Source organism: Cajanus cajan, chromosome 1, assembly GCF_000230855.2.
Source record: "Cajanus cajan strain Asha chromosome 1, NIPB_CcT2T_4, whole genome shotgun sequence".
Classification (NCBI taxonomy): Eukaryota; Viridiplantae; Streptophyta; class Magnoliopsida; order Fabales; family Fabaceae; genus Cajanus; species Cajanus cajan.
In genome coordinates, this window is record NC_138517.1 from 51,285,427 (window position 1) to 51,310,021 (window position 24,595).

Sequence of the window (24,595 nt, forward strand, 5' to 3'; positions counted from 1 at the left end):
TGTTTACTTTTGAGCTTAGTGAGCCCAATGAGTTTGGTGGGCCTAAGGTTCTCTTTACTTGGGCTTTACATGGATGACCACCTTTCTCATATATTTGGTAGTATAGGAGTTTATAATGTTTGGTCTTGTATTATGGGCCTTAGTATAAGACTTTTTGGGTTTTAAGCTTATTGGGCCTAGTTTTGGGCTTCATGGGCCTTTGAGCTTTTGACTGCTTCTGAGCTTAGTGAGCCCAATGAGTTTGGTGGGCCTAAGGTTCTCTTTACTTGGTCTTTACATGGATGACCACCTTTCTCATATATTTGGTAGTATAGGAGTTTATAATGTTTGGTCTTGTATTATGGGCCTTAGTATAAGACTTTTTGGGTTTTAAGCTTATTGGGCCTAGTTTTGGGCTTTGTGGGCCTTTGGGCTTTTGTTTACTTCTGAGCTTAGTGAGCCCAATGAGTTTGGTGGGCCTAAGGTTCTCTTTACTTGGTCTTTACATGGATGACCACCTTTCTCATATATTTGATAGTATAGGAGTTTATAATGTTTGGTCTTGTATTATGGGCCTTAGTATAAGACTTTTTGGGTTTTAAGCTTATTGGGCCTAGTTTTGGGCTTTGTGGGCCTTTGGGCTTTTTTTTACTTCTGGGCTTAGTGAGCCCAATGAGTTTGGTGGGCCTAAGGTTCTCTTTACTTGGTCTTTACATGGATGACCACCTTTCTCATATATTTGGTAGTATAGGAGTTTATAATGTTTGGTCTTGTATTATGGGCCTTAGTATAAGACTTTTTGGGTTTTAAGCTTATTGGGCCTAGTTTTGGGCTTTGTGGGCCTTTGGGCTTTTGTTTACTTCTGAGCTTAGTGAGCCCAATGGGTTTGGTGGGCCTTAGGTTCTCTTTACTTGGACTTTACATGGGTGACCGCCTTTCTCATATATTTGGTAGTATAGGAGTTTATAATGTTTGGTCTTGTATTATGAGCCTTAGTGGATGACCACTTTTCTTATATATTTGGTAGTACAAGAGTTTATATTGTTTGGTCTTGTATTATGGACCTTAGTATAAGATTTTTTGGGTTTAGGGCTTAGGGTGTAGATGTAATTTAGTAGAATGGATAAAAAATATATTATTTTGCTTTAAAAAATTCGTGTGACAAATTTGTAGTTAGAACGGGCCGTTCCGTTTTCAGAACGGCCCGTTCTGATTTAATTATTGATGTGTCATTTTTGAATTCGGAACGGGCCGTTCTGATGTTGGAACGGGCCGTTCCGTTCCATTCTTCATGTGTTTTTTTGTCATCTAGAACGGCCCGTTCTGGTCCAATATTTATGTGTTATTTATTCATTTGGAACGGCCCGTTCTGATTTCAGAACGGCCCGTTCCGAGTGTCAGTAGCAGCTGCGTCTGTTGCCACGTGTTTTTTTTTTTGTGGGAAATTTAAAAAAAAAATCAGTAAAAAAATCGAAAATTTAGATCCAGTGTGGTAAAGTGTATTATGGTCTACTAGTTTAGATGCATCTAAGGGTGAAAATTGATGATGCACCCATGGACCACTTGTGAAAGTGGTCCTTCAGAGAATTCACCATATTTTGCACAGTTAAAATTATACATTAAGCATGTCTTTCAATTTACTGAAGAACATAGTGTATATATATATATATATATATATATATATATATATATATATATATATATATATATATATATATATATATATATATATATATATATATATATATATGAAAAGATCGAGTATTCGTCCTCTAAACTTTACTTTTTATAAATAGGTACAGTAAATTTTATTCTAATTGATATTTATCATTTATATAAATAGATTTCTTTTATCAATTTAGAAATTAATTATTTATCTTAAATATCTTTCATTCGTTAATTGTTGTCCTTTTTTTATTACAATTATTTTTCAAATATAATAAAATGTAAACTTAAATATATAAAAAAAAAAAAAAAGATAGAAAATAACTAAAAAGCAATAAAAAAAATATTTATTTTATTTTTTAATTCTAAATTTTATGATTTAATATATAAAAAAGTGTTATAAAAATAAAGCTAATAAATGAGTGTGGTTTAAAATAAATAAATTTTAAAAGATGACTATATACATTGTAAGAAATATAAATTTTAAAAATTAATTAAGATTAAAGTAATTAAAATCAAGATGTTTATTTTGAAAATCAATAAAATTTAAGGATTAATTATAACACAAGTATAGTTTATGCTGCTTATTTACTAATATGATAAAATTTTAAAAAATTTATCGATATAAAATTAAAATTTATAATGTCTATTTGCAAAATAGAGAAAGTTTAGAATGTTTAAATACTTTTTTCCTTAAAAGAATATATTATGTAAATCCTTTTATTTATTTTATAATTGAGAAAACTAAAACAAAAGCTAACAAGAAGAAAAAGAAGTGCCAATAATGATGTTAGCAAACGATAAACATACAAGTTAAGGAGGACAATCTTCCCAAATGGGCAAAGTAGTTGTTGATAAAATGATCCTTGCTTTGCAAATTTAGACACTAATTACCTTTACTAAAGATATGCTTGAAGGACACATACCATGCTTTAGCTTTCAGTGGATTGATATAGCTGATTATAGAAACATAAGGGTGTGCATTGATACAGCTAATTATAGAAGCATAAGGGTGTAAATGAGAATTAGTTGTCTCAATTAGTTTAAATCATCCAAACTAGCTGCAACAGATGATGTCATTTTATTTTATTCTCTTTGGCTGCACCTACTTTCATCTATGCAGATATAGCTTACCTAGTGCAAGGGTTCTCTTGTATTACTGTGGCATAGCCTTAAACTCCAGTTATTTGTTAGTTCTTTTGTTCTCTCTCTTGGTCCATTCTTTTTACTCTCTCCCTAAGTAGTCCAACTTAGTTTTACGCAGTTTGTTGTATATTAATATGTCCACTTCTAGTAGTTCCAATTATTATTTAGTTGGGCTCTCTTGTATTCTTTTTGTCTAAATGGCCCAATGTGAAGAAAAAGATTATATAAGCCACCTTTTTAATAGATATGTTTCTGGTGTAAACAAAAATTATTTTATTTTAAAATTTTCTTAAATATGTTTTTAATTTATTTTTAATAAATAATATTTTTAAAATATTTATTAACTTCCATCCCTCCATTTTTTTTCCTCATACTTTATATTATTTTTCTAAAACTTCTTTTCTTTAATTCTTTTTACCTTTTTTTTCTCTTGATTTTTTTCTTCAATAATTAAGATATTTATTGATTTATCTTTATTATTTTTAAATATTATTTTTTTTACATTCTTAACTTCAATATTTTTTAAATCCTAAATTTTCACTATACCTTCAATATTGCTTACATTTGATACAAAATTGTAAATTGTTTGAAGGTATCCTTTCAAATATTTGACCCGTTGATTGTATGATGAATTATTGATTAGAAATAAAATATCTTTGTAATTATCATTCTAAAATTGTGTTTTGTGGTTCATAAAATATACTTTCGAAAATTACTTTTCAAAAATAAATAATATTTAATCTTCTAGAAAGTACTTTCTAGATGTATATATTTTTCCTTTTGAAAAGTAATTTATAGGAGTATATTTTTTCTCTTCCAGTAAGTACTTCCCAAAAATGTATTTTCATATTTCTGGATTGGAAGAGAGTGCTAAAACATACTTCTAGAAAATTCTTTTTAAAAGAGTAAAAATATGATTATGAAAAGTACTTTCTGATAAATTTATTTATCTTTCGAAAAGTATTTTTTGATAGTATATTTTTAATTTTCTAAAAATATATTTTTACTCTTCTGTTTCGGGAGTGAGTGTTAAAATATACTTTCGAAAACTTCTTTCGAAAATAGTAAAAAATATATTTTTGTAAAATATTTTCTATAATAATAAATTAGTTTTTCTTCCTGAAAGTATTTTTTGAAAATATATTTTTTTTCTAGAAAGTAGAAAGGGTAATAGGGGAATAAAGAAAGGGAAGAAAAACAAAAATGATAAATGAGGTGCATTATTAATAGAAATATAAATGAGGTGCATTATTAATAGATGAATGTAAATTTATCAAAAGCCCAATGCGAATGTGATTCACTTGAAGGCCCCCGTGGTAAACTAACTCGCTAACCCAAAAAAACAAAAACATTTGAGTTGTAATGCTATACAAAGTAGTCTATCTGAAAATTGCCAACATATCGTATATAATATATTTTTAACTTGACCAAATTTTATTATGTGTATATTTGGATAATAAAAAAAATTATAAGTATGTCTAAAAGAAGAAAATAAAAAAAAAAATTCATAAAGTTAAAAAAAGTTTCTATATAAGTGAAAAACATATTTGGAAAAAGTTAATTTGAAGGAAGTTTAAGAAATTAATTTATCGTGAAACTAATTTTAACTTTTGAAGAAGCTTATTTTAATTTTTATTTTTATTTTCTTTTATCTAGTGTTTATAGGAAAGTTTACCCAAATAAATTTTATATTACATATAAAAATTATATTTAATTTTTATGCATTATGAATGTAAAAGTTTTTTTTATATTATTCTTATTTTCTTTTATCTAGTGTTTATAAGAAAGTTTACCGAAATAAATCCTATATTACATATAAAAATTATATTTAATTTTTTATTCATTATGAATATAAAAGTTTTTTATATTATTTAATTAATAAAAGATCTTCTCAAATATTCTTTTAGAGTAGTGTTGACATCACTTAGAAATTTTTAAATGTTGAAAATAGAGAATGATTATATTTTCATTTGAAGCAACAAAAAAGACTAAAAGAATTTTTTTTAGAGTGCACATATATAAACTATATATGTTGGTAACTAAGTAATGAATGTATTGTTTGAGTAGTGTATCGACTAAAAAAAATATTTTTTCAAGAAAACCATCATTGATAATTTGTAGTCATTTGCTAGAATTTATACTACTTACGATAGTATTGACAAAATTCTTCACAACTTTCTAAAATGGAGATTGCAAGTAACCACGTTAAGAGAATCCAACTTGAAGAACTCTTATGAATTCTCAAAGTGCATGAGTAGGAGTTGCTAGAAGACACAACACCTAAAAATGTGAAGTTTATATCGCACTCAAGGATCAAAAAGCTCACAAGTGATCCTCTTTAAAGATCTTCAAAGTTCAATAATCACTACTATAGGAAACACATTTACATCGATTAATTTGGTCATTCTACATCAATTTTGAAGTTGATGTCGGTGAAGGTGATTTAAAAAGTGTGGGACATTCTACATCATTTCAACAATTGATATAGAAATTTTAGACATTTTACATCAGTTATATCATAAACCAATGTAAAATGTCCAATATTTTATATCAACTCTAATAGTGACTAATGTAGAAATGACTATCAGTTGGCAAAACACACCCAATTTTTTACATTAATAGGTAAAAGGGAAACCATAAGTGAGAATCAATATCTATAAAGGGAAATAACGAAGAATACAAAATTAGGTATATTATTAAAATGATATTTTGATTAATTATAAGGTAATTATAAAATATAATTTAGAGGATTTTAATAATTATGAGTGTTTTATTAATAAAAGAAGATTTGTGAAGTTATTTTGTTGTAGAAGTATTGGGAGAAAATATATGTTTTAATTATTTATGTAATTAAATATATTTTTTTAAAAAAAGTGTTTTGTGGTATTTTAAATATATGTATATGTGTATATATATGTGTATATATATATATATATATATTAATTATAACGACCTGTCATGACCGTCACACGACGGAGCAACACTACACATTACTGGGATATATATACTAAAATAGTATAATAAAATATGCTACTATAAAGTAGCCTACAAAAAGAAATCCAACTCGAGGCACCTCTTGTAGCATCTAGCAGCTATCTCCTAGCTTATCCTTGTCCTGCTCCCATACATCGTAGTCCAAACCACATGAAAACATGCAAGGGTAAGCTAGAGACAATAAACAACTCATAATATTTAAATATGCAACACAATTAACTATATAATCATCTTCACGTCCAACATAGAAGACAAACAACACACGTACTACACATCTTAACATCATTTCAACTTAGTTCAACACATCAACACAAATCAACACAGTATGAACACCGCAACGCAAACTATTCGACAACTCATCATAATAGCAACAACATTTCAACATATCTTACTTTACTCAAATTGACCGCTTGTAATTGGTATAGCTCAGTCTATCTCCTATACTATGGTCACTTCATACATGTGTGCCTTGACCTTGCCCACACACGGGACCTACTAAGTCCTAGAGGAGAACAACACATCATCCACTCCAAGGGACAACTTCCCAAAGAGGGTTTTTCAACAAATTGGGTTCTCAAAGCACTACAACTATCTCAATCCACACAATGGTATGAGGAACTTCAAAAATATCTCCTCTAGTCCTAGTGATCAACAACAATTCATCACAGCACAATCATATAGTTTTTAACACAAATAATTTGACTCTCAGCTCATTATATAACATTATATGCAACTTGAATGCAACAACACATGCAACATCAACTAATGCGTCGTCACGCATATACAACTAGGAGATTTCCAACAACTGAGGTTGAGCAGTCTAGGTGGCATAAACCCTAGCGAATCCAACGTTTGACCTATCTTAACCAGGTCAGATATTGGGCATCATTAGGAACTCCAAAGAAAACCAGGTATAGACAACAATAGGTGCACTACTACAAGATGCATATTTTACATCGGTTCTCTAAAGACATCTACATCGGTTCTAAAACCGATGTAGAATAGAGTGACGTAAAAAATATACACATTTTTACATCGGTTCTGAAAAAACGATGTAGATTTAAGCATAAATCTACATCGGTTTTCTTGAGAACCGATGTAGATTGCATTCTTTTTATAAAAAAAATTATGCTTATTTTTGCACCAATAGAGCCATAACAGAGCCACACAAAAAATTTATGCTTATTTCTGCAATTTACCACACCACAACAAACATAATAATAACTTTTATAAACATCAATCTTCAGCTAGATGAGATCTAAGCAAACATAACTAAATTAAATAATTACAATAAAGAAATTTTTCCATGCTACCATCTACAAAATACAAAACATAAGGTGCAGAACTTTTTTCTCATGCAAGCTTTTCAATTTTATCAGATCTCCTTAGTGCCTGAGATTCTGCAGTTCCTAGGGGCTTTGTCAGAAAAATGATTACACAATAAGAGACTAGTACATAAAAGACCAAGAAACAGAGAGAGAACAAAAATATTGGAATAATAAAGAGGAGGATCTGAAACAACATCTATCACACCACCTGGACTGTTGTTGACATCTCCACAATCTTTTTTCCCAAAAGTAAATTGAACAAATTTAAAAGTTGCCTTCTAAACATTTGTTATGCTAAAGGAAAAATAGGTGATAATAGATATTGAAGAGTTGAAAGTAAGATATAATTATTTGGTGTAATTTACCATTTAAGATAATAATTATGGTGCGCACCTGTTTAGAAATGGATGTCACAACTCAATGGCTCTCACTAAACTCAGGATTATAGATGAGAAAAAGTGGAAAACAAAAGAAGGAATCCTCTTTAAAATCATAGTATAAATATTCGGATAGAAGAAATCACCAAAATCACCAAACTCTGATAGAAGGGCTTGAATATCCATTCCCATGCCCCTATCATCATCATCCCAGACCCAGTAAGACCCAATTGGTTCGTTTCCTACTCCTGTGAATTGTTCACCTCCATGAAACCAAAATCAGACATGTAAGCATCTTGCACTGGAATGTTTGCAGCTGTACTTAACAACTCTGTCACTCCAGTTCGAGGCCGCTTAGAGCCCTGCAGAGAGACAAAGAGACTTGAATCTAAGTTGAACAGAAAAGTTTTAAGCAAAACTAGTTGATTAGCTTACAACTGGTTTCTACTTATTCTGTTATAACCAAATCTAGATCTGACTAACTTGAATGGGTAGCTATTGCAATATGAAACTAAAAAGTATGGGAGTGTCATATGGGGAGGTTACTGGAATTTTTTCCCTAATAAAAGTTAACAGATCTAACAAAAGTAACAATGATTCATAATAAAAGGGCAAGCATGAATTAATAATATTAAAGTAGACAACTATACTATAAAAAAAATAAAAATAAAAATAAGAGTCTGTCATTTGGTCGTATAAAAGAGAAAATTACATTTTCTATGAACAAGAGAAAAATACAATATTCTCGTAGCCTTATTTGTTGAAATAGATGAATCAACAAAGGAAACAAAAAGATAAAACATATTTTTTAATATTAGCATATCTTATTTATAGGATTAAAATAACACATGGTTTGTATAAGAATTATATTTTGTTTAAAATGTTTTTTAAGTTATATATTTTTAATTTTACGCTACAAAACTTATCTAAAAAAATATAAGATTATGATCTGAAAAATATTTATTTATATATATATATATATATATATAGAAAATCTAACAATGAGCAATATGTTTTGAAAATATTTAGCCCTTATAAGTTTGTAGCTAATCAAATGCATAAAAATGGGATGTGGAGTAGTTTTTGGTCATCTTTGGGCTTCGCTGTCATTTCAACAAATCATTGGGTAATGAAATGCAATTTACTCTTAAAAGAATTCTATTCAGCCTTCCCAATGATTTATTTATATATCAGTATCTGAGCATAATACAACCATTTCACTGCAAGGAGGAAGAAACATTTACTGAAAAAATGTATACTTGTTGTACATGGACAAATGAAAAACATCGGGTTTTTTTTTTATCAATAAATTCTAATTATATAGGTAATGAGAATCAAAATGAAATAAAAGTTGAACAAATTTTAGTGAAACAGGCCAAATTTCAGACTGATTTGATCTGAAATCTATACAATACACAATCCTCTAATTATATATGTAATTCTGATTTCTGATTAAGAAGGTATAGAAGGAACATTAAAAGTTTTCCAAAGATTACCTTTTGTTTCTTTTTGTACTCTTCCCAGGTAATGGTGTGAGATGTGTTAAGGCTAGCCAAACGAGCAGCATGCCATTCTGGTGAATGAAATGAACCATCCACCTGCGATTGTCCTCATCAATATCGGTCCAGGGTAAAAATGAAATAGGTCCAATCCAACATTCAAGCACTATAAAGAATTTTAATCTTATAGTGTAATATACAAGAGTCCAAGAAACCAGTGAAAGGAAGAGGAACCAGGCAGGGATGGTCCCATCCAATTCTGCAACCAAAATCTGTATGTTTCACATTAATATAGTATGAATCACAGGGTCTTCTAGGAATTGAAGTATAATGGTTCATATGACAGCACAATGGAATGCACATATAACAATTCATCTAACAAAACTAAATTTGTTGCAGCTCAAGTGGCACCAAGAACTGTAGTTTAGGTGGCAACAATTAATAAAGTAAGAATTTGTATCCAAAACAAAAATAAGATCAAATTAAAAAAACAAAGATGGTTGTATTGCACATGAAACAGAGGAGGCCGTTGAAAAAAGAAAATAGTTTAAAACAAAGATGACAAGGCACAGTAGCATGTGAATTAATGAGATTTGTTTGCTATGTAGCTGATTTGGTTGGTGGTTAGCTCCTATTATGTGATCACTTCATCCCATAATAGGAGACTCAACAACATGAAGTTTGGGTAAATTCCTGACACTAATTTTGTTGGGCTGAAATGTGTTGTCAGTTCCAGATCTAGGGGAGCCAAGACTTACTTCAACATAACAATTCTGCCCCCTCAGCTGGCAACCAACACCCTGAGAAACATGATTAGGGAGACCTATAATTCCATTGGACACCCTATATTTGGAAGAACTGCTATTAAAAAAAGGAACTCAATCTGCCAGTCATGGGTAATATCTTGATATATCAAATGTCTATCTAAAAGGTTATAGAAGGGACCTGAAATAGCTTTGTTTGACCAGATCACTAGGTGAACAACCAGTCAAGCTGCCATGCATTAGAGAAACAATCACTACCATAATAATGAAAAATAAAATCAAACATGGTGCCAAGAAAAGCCATCTGGAGAACTAAGATAAACATAAATTTATTTTCACCAAACTAAACAGTTAACCAAGAAGAATTTAAACTCACCTAAACCCCACTGTCTTAAGCAACATCTTGAGAAGCTCAATGGCCGAGCACTATTTCTTATAACTATCAGAAAGCACTCTCAAATTCGTTCCTATTTTACAAATGCGTTCTCTCAACACCTCAGAGAAGTCCTCAACAGAAGCTTCTATGGCACCTTCAAACCCCACGCCCAACAAGATCCGCGCCACCGCCTTCTGCGCCAGCTTCGCCGCTTGCTCAGGCCCAACCACTCTCCCACTCCCCTCACTTCCAAGTTTCCCACGGCCTAAGCTTATCAATAACCTGATTGTACCAGGTTTCAGGGAGTTCAGATTTGACGTACCTGGATCCGGTGGCTTTGGATTGATTCTGCGTGAAATTAGAAGAAAAAGAAAAGAATGTAAGTGAAATAGGAAGAAGCAAATTAACGGTGAAAGCGAAAGCGAAAGAGAATAGGTAGGGTTTTTGTTTGGAGGACCTTAGAGTCATGTTGCGCGTTGTCGAGGGTGAAGTAGACGTCGTCGGCGTGCAATTGAAGGTAGGTAGGGTTGAGGAGGTGGAAGGAGGGGTTAGGGTTAAGGGAGAGAGAGGCGAAGGCTTTGTCGAAGAGGAGGGCGCGGACACGGAATTGGAGAGGGATGTGATTGGTGGAGCTGATGAAGGAGTCCCAGGCGGAGGGGGAAGAGAGGAAGGGGGCGAAGTTCGTGTAGGTGGAGTCGCCCAGCCATGTTCTCTCACGCCGCACGGAGTTTGGGTGATTGTTGATGATGAGTCTTTGGGCGCGAGAATATTAGGGTTTTTATTTCTACATCGGTCATAAACAAAACCGATGTAGAACAACCTTCGAATTTCATTTTTACATCGTTTCTCCTCTCAACCGATGTAAATATATTTATATTTTCTATTTATTTACAAGTTTGCCACCGCGTTTATGATTTACATCGGTGCTACTAGAACCGATGTAAATATGGCGATGTTAAATAATGTTTTTGTAGTAGTGGTGATTGCTCAGGCGTGCCACTTAGACTTGAAGGTCCAGTACTACTGTCAGGGGGTTTGGGTATGAACCTACCACGGCCTTGGTCTACATAACCAATCCACATATGGGGTTAGTCTACCCACTGCCCTCTAAGTACCACGCACTCTCCAGTACCTAGTCAAAGACTACATCTCTAACTAGATACCTTACTCAATTTGGTCATTCAACCATGACATGGATCGACTACTTCCATATCGCTCACATAGTACTAAGGGATTCAAATTTAAAACAACTTTCAACTTATCACCTTAGTACTATGTATCTCAACATAGGACATATATCTTCACCATATGTCCCCAACTTTTCAACTTTACAACAATAGGCAGCTTTACAACTTTACAACAATAGGAAACTTTACAACTTTACAACAATAGGCATCTTACAACAATAAGCAACTATAGTCATCAAAATATCAACTTCAACAACTTTAGAGCAACTGAACAACTTTAAGGAAACTTACAACTTAAAAGCTGTCGCCACCGGCCCGAAGCGGGCTTTCGGCATTCGCGAAGGATGGTTGGACTCTTTTGTTTTAAAATATGGATTGCTTAGAATGACTTATTCTCAAACTGAGACCTCGTCAAACGAGCAATTTTATTAAAAGGCTCACCAATCCATGTTAATCCCAAGCGGGACCCTCTATGGATTAGTGGTTTTCATAAAAATTGAGGGTTCATGGAGTCGCCACCAATGTTTTACTCAAAACATTGGAAAAAGAAGTTTAAGGCAATCGATTCAAAAATCGACTTTGGCCATTACAACCAGAGTCGGGTAAGGGAGTCGGTTACGCGTGAGGAAGGTGTTAGCACCCCACAGCGCCCCTTTCGGGTTCCCTATGACAGATTATTTCTAAAATAACAGTGTAAAATTACTAAATTACCCCTTTTATTATGAACGATTAAGAATTAAATATCTACATGATGACTTATTAAATTATGCAACAAACAGAAAGCGGTAAAAGGAAGGATTGAAGGGAAACCTCTTGAAGCGTGCTTTTATATATTGCCAAAAATGAACTGGGAAGCGTTTTGGCGTTCCCTCGCTCTACAAGCCCACTTCTTGCTCTCCTAGAACAAAATTTTAACTAAGGGAATCAAAAAGATTTCCCCTCGACTAGGTTCGATCCTCAAGCAAAATGGCTCGGGGCTCAAGAACTTCGTCGGATCAACTCTCCGAGTGATTTCTAGGGCAGAACACTGCTCAAAAACCCCAGAATACTCAAGGAGAGGGTTGAAACTATGTTCAAAAGTGTGGAATGACGTCCAATTGACGTCATATTTATAGGGAATAGGCGCAATACGGCCTACAGGAGCAATACGGCCGTATTGAAATTTTTGAACTTCAATACGGTCGTATTGAGTTTCAATACGGCCGTATTGAAATTCAGAAATTTCAATGCGCCCGTATTGAGTTCGCTGCGGGTGTATTGAAGTGTCAATACGGGCGTATTGACTTCAGTACGGCCGTATTGAAGTTTCAGAAACTTCAATACGCCGTATTGAGTTCACTGCGGCCGTATTGAAGCTTCAATACGGCCGTATTAAGTTCAGTACGGCCGTATTGGGCTTCATTCCCTCCACTTCCTTATTTTGAGCTATTCTAAGACCTCTAGACCTACAGAGAACCCTCCTAGGGCCTTCCAGGAGTCCTTCTGGCTGATTTTCCTTCAGTCTTCGAGAGTCTTCAAGCTTTATTTCCGACCCGGACAATTTTAGGGGTCTACAGCTGCCCCCCCTTTACTTAGTCGGACGGCCTTTTGGTGTACCGGCTGATAAGTAAAGGAGTTGACCCAATTGTCCGGGTGATGTGCCAACCTTCTGACTTGTAATGTCTTCCGGCGGAAAATTGTTGAGTAGCCTCTCCAGGTGGGTGCATACCTCGGCGCTTCTGACATCCTCGGTAGCTGAGTTTACCCTCTCCAGGGTCAACTTCACTCGACGCCCGAGCCGGAAGTTGGACATCAACGCACCTCTGATGACGCTGATGGTTGAGTACCGTCTCTCCAGACCTAGCCTCACTCGACGCCCGAGCCAGAAGCTAGACACCAGTGTGTTAACATCACCCTGATGATTGAGTACCGCCTCTCCAGGCTCTGCCGCTTAACATTTGGCAGTTGAGTTTGCCCTCTCCAGGGACTGCGCCTTAACATCGGCAACTGAGTTTACCCTCTCCAGGGACTGCGTCTTAACATCGGCAGCTGAGTTTACCTCTCCAGGGACTGCGTCTTAACATCGGCAGCTGAGTTTACCCTCTCCAGGGACTGCGTCTTAACATCGGCAGCTGAGTGTACCCTCTCCAGGGACTGCGTCTTAACATCGGCAGGTGAGTTTACCCTCTCCAGGGACTGCGTCTTAACATCGGCAGCTGAGTTTGTCCTCTCCAGGGACTGCGTCTTAACATCGGCAGCTGAGTTTATCCTCTCCAGGGACTACGTCTTAACATCGGCAGCTGAGTTTACCCTCTCCAGGGACTGCGTCCGTGTCTTCTGATCACTTCGGCAATGCGAGTTTACCCTCTCCAGGGACTGCGTCTTAATATCGGCAGCTGAGTTTACCCTCTCCAGGGACTGCGTCTTAACATCGGCAGGTGAGTTTACCCTCTCCAGGGACTGCGTCTTAACATCGGCAGCTGAGTTTGCCCTCTCCAGGGTCTGCGTCTTAACATCGGCAGGTGAGTTTACCTTCTCCAGGGTCTGCGTCTTAACATCGGCAGCTGAGTTTACCCTCTCCAGGGACTGCGTCTTAACACCGGCAGCTGAGTTTGCCCTCTCCAGGGTCTGCGTCTTAACATCGGCAGGTGAGTTTACCCTCTCCAGGGTCTACGTCTTAACATCGGCAGGTGAGTTTACCCCCTCCAGGGACTGCGTCTTAACATCGGCAGCTGAGTTTGCCCTCTCCAGGGTCTGCGTCTTAACATCGGCAGGTGAGTTTACCCTCTCCAGGGTCTGCGTCTTAACATCGGCAGGTGAGTTTACCCCCTCCAGGGACTGCGTCTTAACATCGGCAGCTGAGTTTGCCCTCTCCAGGGACTGCGTCCGTGTCTTCTGATCACTTCGGCAATGCGAGTTTACCCTCTCCAGGGACTTGAGATGATTTTTGTCTCCACAGTCCACTATGCTGCTTCGACAGTTTTTTTTTTCTGATTTTGTGCCGCTGAGGGCTGGATAACGCAGGGATCCGTCTAGGGGATGTACAGTCATTCACAGGTTCCTGTGCCCCAACTTGCATTGCATTGTTGGTACCCATGGGGAATTTCTGACTCCTTGGGGTGTAGACACAGATGCTTTTTCTCTCTGAGTTGAGCGATGCCTTATGTTTGGCTGACGTCCTTTGACGTTGGTGGAGTATCCCGGTTTATCCTTATTCGGGTATCTCTTTTTGATTTTCTGATTTTTGCTGCCTCTGTGTAGGCTGTTATCTGCTGGGGATTCTGGATGTTGATTTTGTCTCCACAGTCCACGATGCTGCTTCGACGATTGTTTTTTTTTTGTTTTTTTTTGTTTTTTTTTTTTTTTTTTTGATTTTTGTGCCACTGAGGGCTGGATAACGCAGGGATCCGTCTAGGGGATGTGCAGTCATTCACAGGTTCCTGTGCTCCAACTTGCATTGCATTGTTGGTACCCTTGGGGAATTTCTGACTCCTTGGGGTATAGACACAGATGCTCTCTCTCTGAGTTGAGCAATGCCTTATGTTTGGCTGACGTCCTTTTGACGTAGGTGGAGTATCCCGGTTGTCTTTTATTCGGGTGTCTCTTTTCAATTTTTGATTTTGTAGCCTCTGTGTAGGCTGTTTATCCACTGGGGATTTTGTCATTCATTTCTTGACTGGCCTCTTCTGTTAGGCGTATCAGCTTTGACGTTCAATGATTGGCTGAGAGCCGGATTCCGCTTGGGGAATGATTATTGATCTTTTTGATTTTTCCTCTTTTTGAAGGAGTGCCTCTTGAGTAGGCGATTGGGGAATGAGGGATCTTATGTATCCCAGAGTATTATTTAGGAAGCCTCTGCAGGCTTAGCCTCACTCAACACTTGAGCTGGAGAGCTATCTTCACTGAGGAAGTTTAAGTCCTTTGACTTGGATATTCTGCTTGGGAGATCGTACTTCCATTGGGGATTTTAGTCGATCTTGCTTTGATAGCTCTCGCTGGGGATTTGTTCCGTGAGCTTGAGTTGAGGTTTCTCTGGGGAGTATTATTTCTGCGAGCCTCTCCAGGCTCATTTATTCTGAGAGAGTATTATTTCTGCAAGCCTCTCCAGGCTTTAGTTATGATGAAAGAGTATTATTTCGGCGAGCCTCTCCAGGCTCAATTATTCTGAAGGAGTATTATTTCGGCAAGCCTCTCCAGGCTCAATTATTCTGCGGGAGTATTATTTAGGCAAGCCTCTCCAGGCTCAATTATTTTGCGGGAGTATTATTTCGGCGAGCCTCTCCAGGCTCAATTATTCTGTACGAGTATTTTTTCGGCAAGCCTCTCCAGGCTCAGTTATTCTGTATGATTTGTTGGATTTTCTGTATTTTGCCCTTTTTTCGATTTTGGCTTTTTCTGTGTTTTTGCCTTTTTTGTTGATTTTGGCTTTTTCTGTGTTTTTGCCTTTTTTGTTGAGTTCGGCTTTTTCTGTATTTTTGTTGATTTCTGTATTTTTGCCTTTTTTGTTGGTTTTGGCTTTTTCTGTATAGAAATGTGTCAGTTATTCTGAGAGAGTATTATTTCGGCGAGCCTCTCCAGGCTCAGTTATTTTGAGAGAGTATTATTTCGGCGAGCCTCTCCAGGCTCAGTTATTCTGAAAGAGTATTATTTCGGCGAGCCTCTCCAGGCTCAGTTATTCTGAGAGTATTATTTCGGCAAGCCTCTCCAGGCTTAGTTATTCTGAGAGTATTCTTTCGGCAAGCCTCTCCAGGCTCAGTTATTCTGAGAGTATTCTTTCGGCAAGCCTCTCCAGGCTCAGTTATTCTGTATGACGCTGTTGATTTTCTGAATCTTTGCATTTTGTTTGCTGCTGTCATACACAAGCAATTTTCTATTTTTTCTATTTTTATGCAATTGCCTCATGATGAGGTCTTTGAATGTGCAATTAATGTGCGCGATGCACAAAATGCAAGTTTAATTATTTTATTAATTTGTTGTTTTTTAGAAAAAATGAATGGCTCCCCCTATTCTCTTCTTCTTGGGGGAATTTTGTCATCGACGTGAGGGAGGATTTCTGTTATTGCCAATACGGCCGTTATTCATTTCAGTATGCCCGTATTGTATTGAAAATTTGTTCATAACCCTAATTTTGGTACGGGCGTACTGAACATGATACGGGCGTATTGTTTTTCTGAAGTTTATATTTTTTGTTTTTTCAATAAACAGAGAATAAGTGATCTTCCAGTACACCTATCATCTGTATGCATGTATGCAGTATGATGCACCTAATTCTATTTGATTCTTTTTTCAAAAGAATTAACCGATGCGTTTTTGTGTTTGGATTTTGCCATTCCTCCAGACGGACTGTGCTCTGCCGATTTCTGTTACCGAGGAATGATGCATATTTGATTTTGGTGTCATCAACCAAATGATTCTTCCCTTTCTTTAGAAGATGTGTCAACCCTCCTATTGACCACTATATCTCCATGTTTCCACTAGATTATTCAAAAATCGTTGGGACAAGAGAGAAAAGAAGGAGAGGATATATATTTTCAAAAGTTTGTGTTTTAGAGGGGATTATTTTATTTTTGAAAAATGGTTTTTGTAAGAATGGCTGGCCATGGTAGGCTTATGTGTTTAGGTTTGTTTGTTTAAACACTTATGAGGTTAAGCACATCTTTGTTATTAATGATTGTGCTTTGACAACTTGGATAGCTTTTCTTGAGCCCCTTTGTTGAATTCAATTGATGGTACCATCATGGATTTATTTTGTTTTTTCTTTTTTGACGGCCCTAACTTTTGCCTAAAACACCCATTTGTGATGTCTTAGCGGGCTTTTGTATTCATTTTGTAACCCTAACTTTTGCCTAGGTCACCCTTTTCGTGGGATTCCTAGCGGGTTTTGGTCTTCATTTTGTAACCCCAACTTTTGCCTAGGTCACCCTTTTGTGGGATTCCTAGCGGGTCTTTTGCTCTTATTTTGTAACCCTAACTTTTGCCTAGGTCACCCTTTTGTGGGATTCCTAGCGGGTCTTTTGCTCTTTAGGATTTCTTTATCCATGATGGCACTTATTGAGGCCAAGAAAAGGTGCTCCAAGTTGACACACACACTTCCACATAAAAATGATGTGGGTTTATTATTATTAAGATGATTTTAACCTCATTCATGTTTATTCAAACGGGGTTAAAATAATGTGGTCTAGAATTTTATTGCAAGCGAGAAAAGAAGCAATAAAGAATTAATGAAGAATGATTTTATTATAATCATAATGGAAACATGTGCCCTATCGAGGCTCGGGGGTCGGGCTGTCCCCGAGGAGTGATCTCTAATAGTCACTGAGTCTATACATCCCTATCGGAAGGAGAAAGACACTTGATGACGACAGCTGGCCTTGACATTTGTGAACCAGCCTTCCTAAAGATCTGGCTTAAAGAACGTCGAGAAGGATCTTGATTCCTCTTCGTTCTTTGATCTTTAACATGGTTGTATCCTAATCCTTGTTTCCCCGGATTGTCCTTGATAATAGGTAGCTCCGGGATTCCTTGGGAGTACTTGCCCAATCCTTGTCCTGGCAAGTATCCGTTCTTTGTGAGCATATGGGCTACCTTCTTCATTTCTCGGGGAAACGTTTCAACATTGGCAATTTCCAATGCTTGGAAGGCGGTTTCCAAAGCTTCCTCTGCTGCATCCACATAAGGTATGTTGGATGGCTTACTGATGAGTATGTCGTCTTCAGCTTGCACGGTCACCAGTTTGTCACCCACAATGAATTTGACTTTTTGGTGGAGCGTAGAGGGTACAGCTTTCGCATCATGAATCCAAGGTCGGCCTAGGAGACAGCTGTATGCAGGAGTAATATCCATCACTTGGAATTCGACGTTGAAGATGGTGGGTCCAATTTGGATTGGAAGATTGACTTCTCCCACCACTTCTCTTTTAGAACCGTCGAAAGCTCGAACGATCATGTTGCTCGGGCGCATTTGGACTCCCTTGATTGCCACTTGATCAAGAGTTCTTTTGGGCATCACATTCAAGGAAGATCCGTTATCCACCAAGACTTTTGCGATGTGATACTCCTTGCACTTTACAGAGATGTGCAAGGGCTTGTTGTGATTAGGTCCCTCGGCGGGGATTTCTTCATCGGTGAAAGTGAGGTGATCATTAGCCGTGATGTGGCTAACAATTCCCTCAAACTTGTCTTGGGAGATGGTATGCGACACATATGCCTCGTTCAAGACCTTCAACAGAGCTTGCCGATGCGGTTCGGAGCTTAGGATCAACGACAACAAAGTGATCTTTGCTGGTGTCTTGTGAAGTTGATCCACAATGGAGTACTCGCTTTGTTTGATGAATTTTAACAACTCATCAGTCTCCTCCTCGGATTCTCTATCTTCCTCGGTTTTCTCCTTTTCTTTTCCTTTATTCTTGGGAGCTTTATCGTGCAGAGCTTCGGGAGTGTAGATCCTGCCACTCCTAGTCATGCCCCCAAGTCCAGCGATGTTGGAGATATCGCTGTCGGCAGAAGAACGGATGTCGTATATCCATGGCACAGCCTTATTTGTTTTGTAGGGGAAAGGCCTTGGAGCGACAATCTTTAACGGCGTCGGACCTTCCCTTTCGTCTGTTTTGATTACCAACAACGGCGTCGTCGTGTGTTCGCTTTGCGCAGTTGTTGGTTTGCATTTAATGACCAATGGCGCGCGATCCATTCTGAACATACGCATCGATTATTTCTTTCTTTTTATTAACATTTATTATTAAATTACCGGGAGAGATAAATGCAAATGAATGACTATGAGATGCAAAGGCGATAAATCTCAAGAATTCGATTTTATTCATTGAAGAAAGTGTACAACTTTTTATACAATGCTTTGAAGCAATTTTTTTACAAAAAGAGAAAAGCCGGTAGAAACCCACAGGCGGGTTCATACGTCGTTGCCATTCTTCTTCGGCTTCCTCAACATGGCGTGCCATTGCTTCAACTTGCGAGTGGACGGCTTGGCTCATATCATCACAAGTCTTCTGAGCCTCCTTCGCTTTCTGAGTGTGATAGTTGATCATGGCCTGCAGCTCGTTAAGCTCGTCTTCGGCTCGATCCTTCTCCTCTTGGAGTTTGGCCATTCGTGCCAATCCTTCCCTTTCCTTTTTGCGGAAGTCGGAAAGGTTTGCGGCTTGTCGTTGAGCGACTTCCCGCCATTTCTGTGCGTTGGATCGAGTCGATAGCAAGTCCTCTTGCATGTCCCTGATCAACTGTGCCTGCTTTGCATGCTCGGCTTCAAGGCGTGCTATCTTAACATTGACTTCTTGGAGTTGACTACCCGGTTCAACCTTTGGTATTTTAGATGCCCGAGTAGTCTCCTCGTTGAGGTTAGCACACTCATCCTTGAGCCGCTCTATCTCGTGGTCTTTCTTCTTGCATTGCCTTTGAAGACCATCAATGAGGAAACTGGATGCTTCGTTTTTCTCCTCGAGAGCTCTCATTTGAGCTCCTTGGATTTCCAGTTTCTTGGTCAAGGCGTCGACTTGTTCTTGCAATGCCTTCCTTGTTGCTGTGGTTGCACAAGAAGTGGATGGTTGAGGCACCCCCCTCTTGCTCCTCCATTCCTCATAATCAATGGAGACGGATACCCGAGGCTTTCCAAGCTCGAGATCTCCCTCATAGGTTGGTCTCTCCCACGCTCTTATGACAGCGTGCATATCCCTTTGATGTTCGGAATCATAGGAGAAACACAACCCTCCAAGCTCCTCTTTAGTAGGAACAATTTGGGTCCTCATTAGTTGTCTCATAACCAATTTAGGCGAGTAGGCTATGCAACCTCTGAGGCCCATCAATGGTATGCTTGGATAACTGCCGCATCTCGTCAATACATGGCTCGGATGGAACCAAGGGCAAACCCATGTGAAGTGATTAATGCTCCACTGTTCCATCTCTTCCTTCCATTCGGAAGCATACCGGCGGCGTACGGGGATCTTCGAAAAACTTCTCAAAGGATCGGGCAAAGTCCCCATATGACTAGAGGCATAAAAGTGTGTGATGCCCCACACATACAACAAGGAGGTACAGCATCGGATAGTTTTCCCTTGCTTCTGTTGAGATAATCTGACAGAAAGCAAGGTGTCGGCAAGAATGGCAGGCACGGGACTCTTCATATGTACGTCCCAAGCGAAGAAAGCGTCCATCGCAGCATGGTCCACTGTGTTAGCGTGAAAGGGGAATAAGATCGTCCCAAACACGGCTAACGCTAGAGTCTTGTTGAAAGCTAACCAATCTCCCTCACCAGCCAAGGAAGAAAGGTGGTCTTCTATCATAGCAAGCTTCCAACCCTTGATACTGTCGTTCCCCACTAAGGCAGCTGATCGTGATGATAGTTTGACCTGAGTGGCAACTCTTTCCACGGCCACATGATTTCCATGAAAAATGTAGACCCCGGCTGATTTGGGCCATCGAAGCATGAGTTCGTACTCCTCGAGAGTAGGAACTAGGTCAAACTGGGGAAACTCGAAGCAGTGCAGATCGAGACTCCAAAAATGGACCAAGGCTCTTAGAAAGGCTGGATCCACACAGATCTTCATCAAGTCGAGAACTCGTCCTTAGGATTTCTCAAATTCCAAACGAGCCTCTCGTGGCATCAAGGTACAGAGGTGATCCAACCTCTCGGCATGGTACAATAAGAAGTCCACTTTCTTCAACTGCCCATGCACCTCCCTAGATCTCTCCATAATCTACAATACAATGCATGATATGAGATGATGAAGATGAATATGCATGCATAGTGTTTATTTGAACTAAGCATTATCATGTTTTCGGGATTTTCCTAATATGATGCATGATATTGCTTGGTTTGGGGTAAATATATATTTTTCTTTTGAATATTTTGTATCTTTTTTGTATTTTTTGGGTGAAAAGGGAAACTACCTATATGAATGCAATGAAGGTAGATGTTAACACCATGTACTAGAAGATCTTTATTTCTATTTATTCTTTTTATTTTAAAAAAGAATGTTGTATGTTTAAAAGGTGCAAATGTATGCTCATACAATGTCACATAAAAATGCACAAACAATTCACTCATCCACGAACAGTCACGAGCGAATCACGAGGTAGGGGTCTCCTGCAGAAAAGTGCATATTCAAGGAGGATCTAACTGTTCTCACTTGGTCAAAGGCCCCCAAGGTGCCCCCATTATAGGGACCCAATTCCTCTCGTCGTAGGTCGATGGAAAGCTCCAACGCACCGTCGGACTCAAGTTCATGGTTATCACCTTGAGTGATGTTTTCCGACAACGGTCTCATAGGCTCCTATAAACCCATCAACCGGCCGTACTAACATCCACTCCCTATGGATTACCACTCATGCCCCCGGGTGTAGAGGGAACTGTTGTGTGCAAGGGTTTGTGTGCAGTTTGTATTTCAAACAATTGCGGAATTTAAACAAACAACAGTTATTAAAGCCATGTAATAAAGCATGTTATAATACAAGCGAGGGGTAATGAAGTAATTTCAACCATTATTTATTAAAAACAATCTGTCACTAAATGGGACTGACTCTCGAGGATTCCCCAGTGGAGTCGCCATCTGTCGCCACCGGCCCGAAGCGGGCTTTCGGCATTCGCGAAGGATGGTTGGACTCTTTTGTTTTAAAATATGGATTGCTTAGAATGACTTATTCTCAAACTGAGACCTCGTCAAACGAGCAATTTTATTAAAAGGCTCACCAATCCATGTTAATCCCAAGCGGGACCCTCTATGGATTAGTGGTTTTCATAAAAATTGAGGGTTCATGGAGTCGCCACCAATGTTTTACTCAAAACATTGGAAAAAGAAGTTTAAGGCAATCGATTCAAAAATCGACTTTGGCCATTACAACCAGAGTCGGGTAAGGGAGTCGGTTACGCGTGAGGAAGGTGTTAGCACCCCACAGCGCCCCTTTCGGGTTCCCTATGACAGATTATTTCTAAAATAACAGTGTAAAATTACTAAATTACCCCTTTTATTATGAACGATTAAGAATTAAATATCTACATGATGACTTATTAAATTATGCAACAAACAGAAAGCGGTAAAAGGAAGGATTGAAGGGAAACCTCTTGAAGCGTGCTTTTATATATTGCCAAAAATGAACTGGGAAGCGTTTTGGCGTTCCCTCGCTCTACAAGCCCACTTCTTGCTCTCCTAGAACAAAATTTTAACTAAGGGAATCAAAAAGATTTCCCCTCGACTAGGTTCGATCCTCAAGCAAAATGGCTCGGGGCTCAAGAACTTCGTCGGATCAACTCTCCGAGTGATTTCTAGGGCAGAACACTGCTCAAAAACCCCAGAATACTCAAGGAGAGGGTTGAAACTATGTTCAAAAGTGTGGAATGACGTCCAATTGACGTCATATTTATAGGGAATAGGCGCAATACGGCCTACAGGAGCAATACGGCCGTATTGAAATTTTTGAACTTCAATACGGTCGTATTGAGTTTCAATACGGCCGTATTGAAATTCAGAAATTTCAATGCGCCCGTATTGAGTTCGCTGCGGGTGTATTGAAGTGTCAATACGGGCGTATTGACTTCAGTACGGCCGTATTGAAGTTTCAGAAACTTCAATACGCCGTATTGAGTTCACTGCGGCCGTATTGAAGCTTCAATACGGCCGTATTAAGTTCAGTACGGCCGTATTGGGCTTCATTCCCTCCACTTCCTTATTTTGAGCTATTCTAAGACCTCTAGACCTACAGAGAACCCTCCTAGGGCCTTCCAGGAGTCCTTCTGGCTGATTTTCCTTCAGTCTTCGAGAGTCTTCAAGCTTTATTTCCGACCCGGACAATTTTAGGGGTCTACAAAAGCAACTTTCAACAATAGACATCACATACCAACTTGACAACTTTCTATTCAACTATACAACTTGATGGAATCATGCTTTGGAGAGTAAGAGGTGACATACTCAAAGATCCAAGAGGAGTGGGCTAGACATGGAAGATTGGGCCAGTCAAGGCCCAATGGGCCCTATGGGCTTGGAAGGCCCAAACCAAGTTTTCAACATGGGCCTATCTTGTTATGAACATTCTTTTCTTGTTTTTCTAATATAGTTTGAATATATTTTGGTCTTGTATTTTGGACCACATAGAGTAGCATTTTAGGTTTTAGGCTAGTTGGGCCTAGTTTTGGGCTTCATGGGCCTTTGGGCTTTTGGTACCCAATATTGGGCTCATTTTCATTCTTGTAATTTTTCCTTTCCATTGTATTTGTTGGACCATTGTATTTGGGTCATTAGAGTAGGGTTTAAGGAGGAATATTAGTTTAAGAGGATTAGGCAAAATTAGGTTTAATTTAGCATGCATTTAAGTTGCATTTTGAGTCACATGGATTATGCCACCTTGGCTGAACATGTGTGACTTAAATTCAACCCTAAATGCACACTAAATCAAAGCCAAATGCACCAAGCACCCATGGGACCGGTCATACACATGTGTAACAAGTTTTGAATTCAAATTCAAATTTGAATTCAAAACTTGGCGCCAACATGGTGGCCACTCATGTGGCGCCAAGTGTCCACCTAATTTTCGGAAGCTATATGTTCCCTCCTTCACCTTATTGTACTCACTTTGACATTTATGAAATTTGAGAGCCATAGTTGCCGAATTTCTTCATCAAAGTCACCTTGAGAATTCTCCTTCAAACCTTAGGAACTTACCTTCTTCCTTCTCTTTGAAGTGAGCATTCCATTGTTCCTTAAGTTTGGATGCTTCCATCCAAGGCTTAGGCCTATCTTCATCCGTGAATCCTTCATCCATCAAGTGTTCATTTCGTTGGTTTCCATTTCCTTGAAGGAGATCCGTGCATAAGGAGAGCTAAGGAGAAGAACACCTACCACTTCTCCTAACCTCTTCCATCACAACTATACAACTTTGACAACTTTAACAACATGTAAACAACTTAATTCCATCAATTAGGCAACATATAAGCTTCATACAACACAAAAATGAGCTCAAATTCAACATGCAACAAATCAACACAGCAAAATCATCAAAACACCCATTTTTCCAAAAACCCCAAAAAAAATTAGATGTTCAACAATCCAACCACTGATTTCTCAAAATTCATGCACCAAATGAGTTCTCAACTCCCATACAACCAACAAATCTACAATCTAGTTTCCCTCACCTGAAGATTGGCTCAGAAAGCCAAGAACTGAGAAGAAGCAAGGAAAATCCTCTGAAACTCAATTTGGAACTTCAATCCTCAAAAAGCAAACTTCCTAGCTCAGAGTCTTTCTCTCTAAAACCTCTCTCTAAGTTCCCTTTTTTTTCTCCTCAATTGCATGCATGTGGCCT

General features: G+C 38.0%; 1 pseudogene across 1 annotated transcript; it reads right to left on the bottom strand.

The window, feature by feature from the left end:
• Positions 1 to 10,019: 10,019 nt before the first annotated feature.
• Positions 10,020 to 24,055, bottom strand: LOC145954827 (uncharacterized; annotated as a pseudogene). The gene is made up of 3 exons (XR_014431860.1): positions 23,922 to 24,055; positions 10,586 to 10,880; positions 10,020 to 10,476 (listed from the first exon to the last, which is right to left on the bottom strand). The product of XR_014431860.1 is annotated as an uncharacterized LOC145954827 (transcript).
• Positions 24,056 to 24,595: the final 540 nt, after the last annotated feature.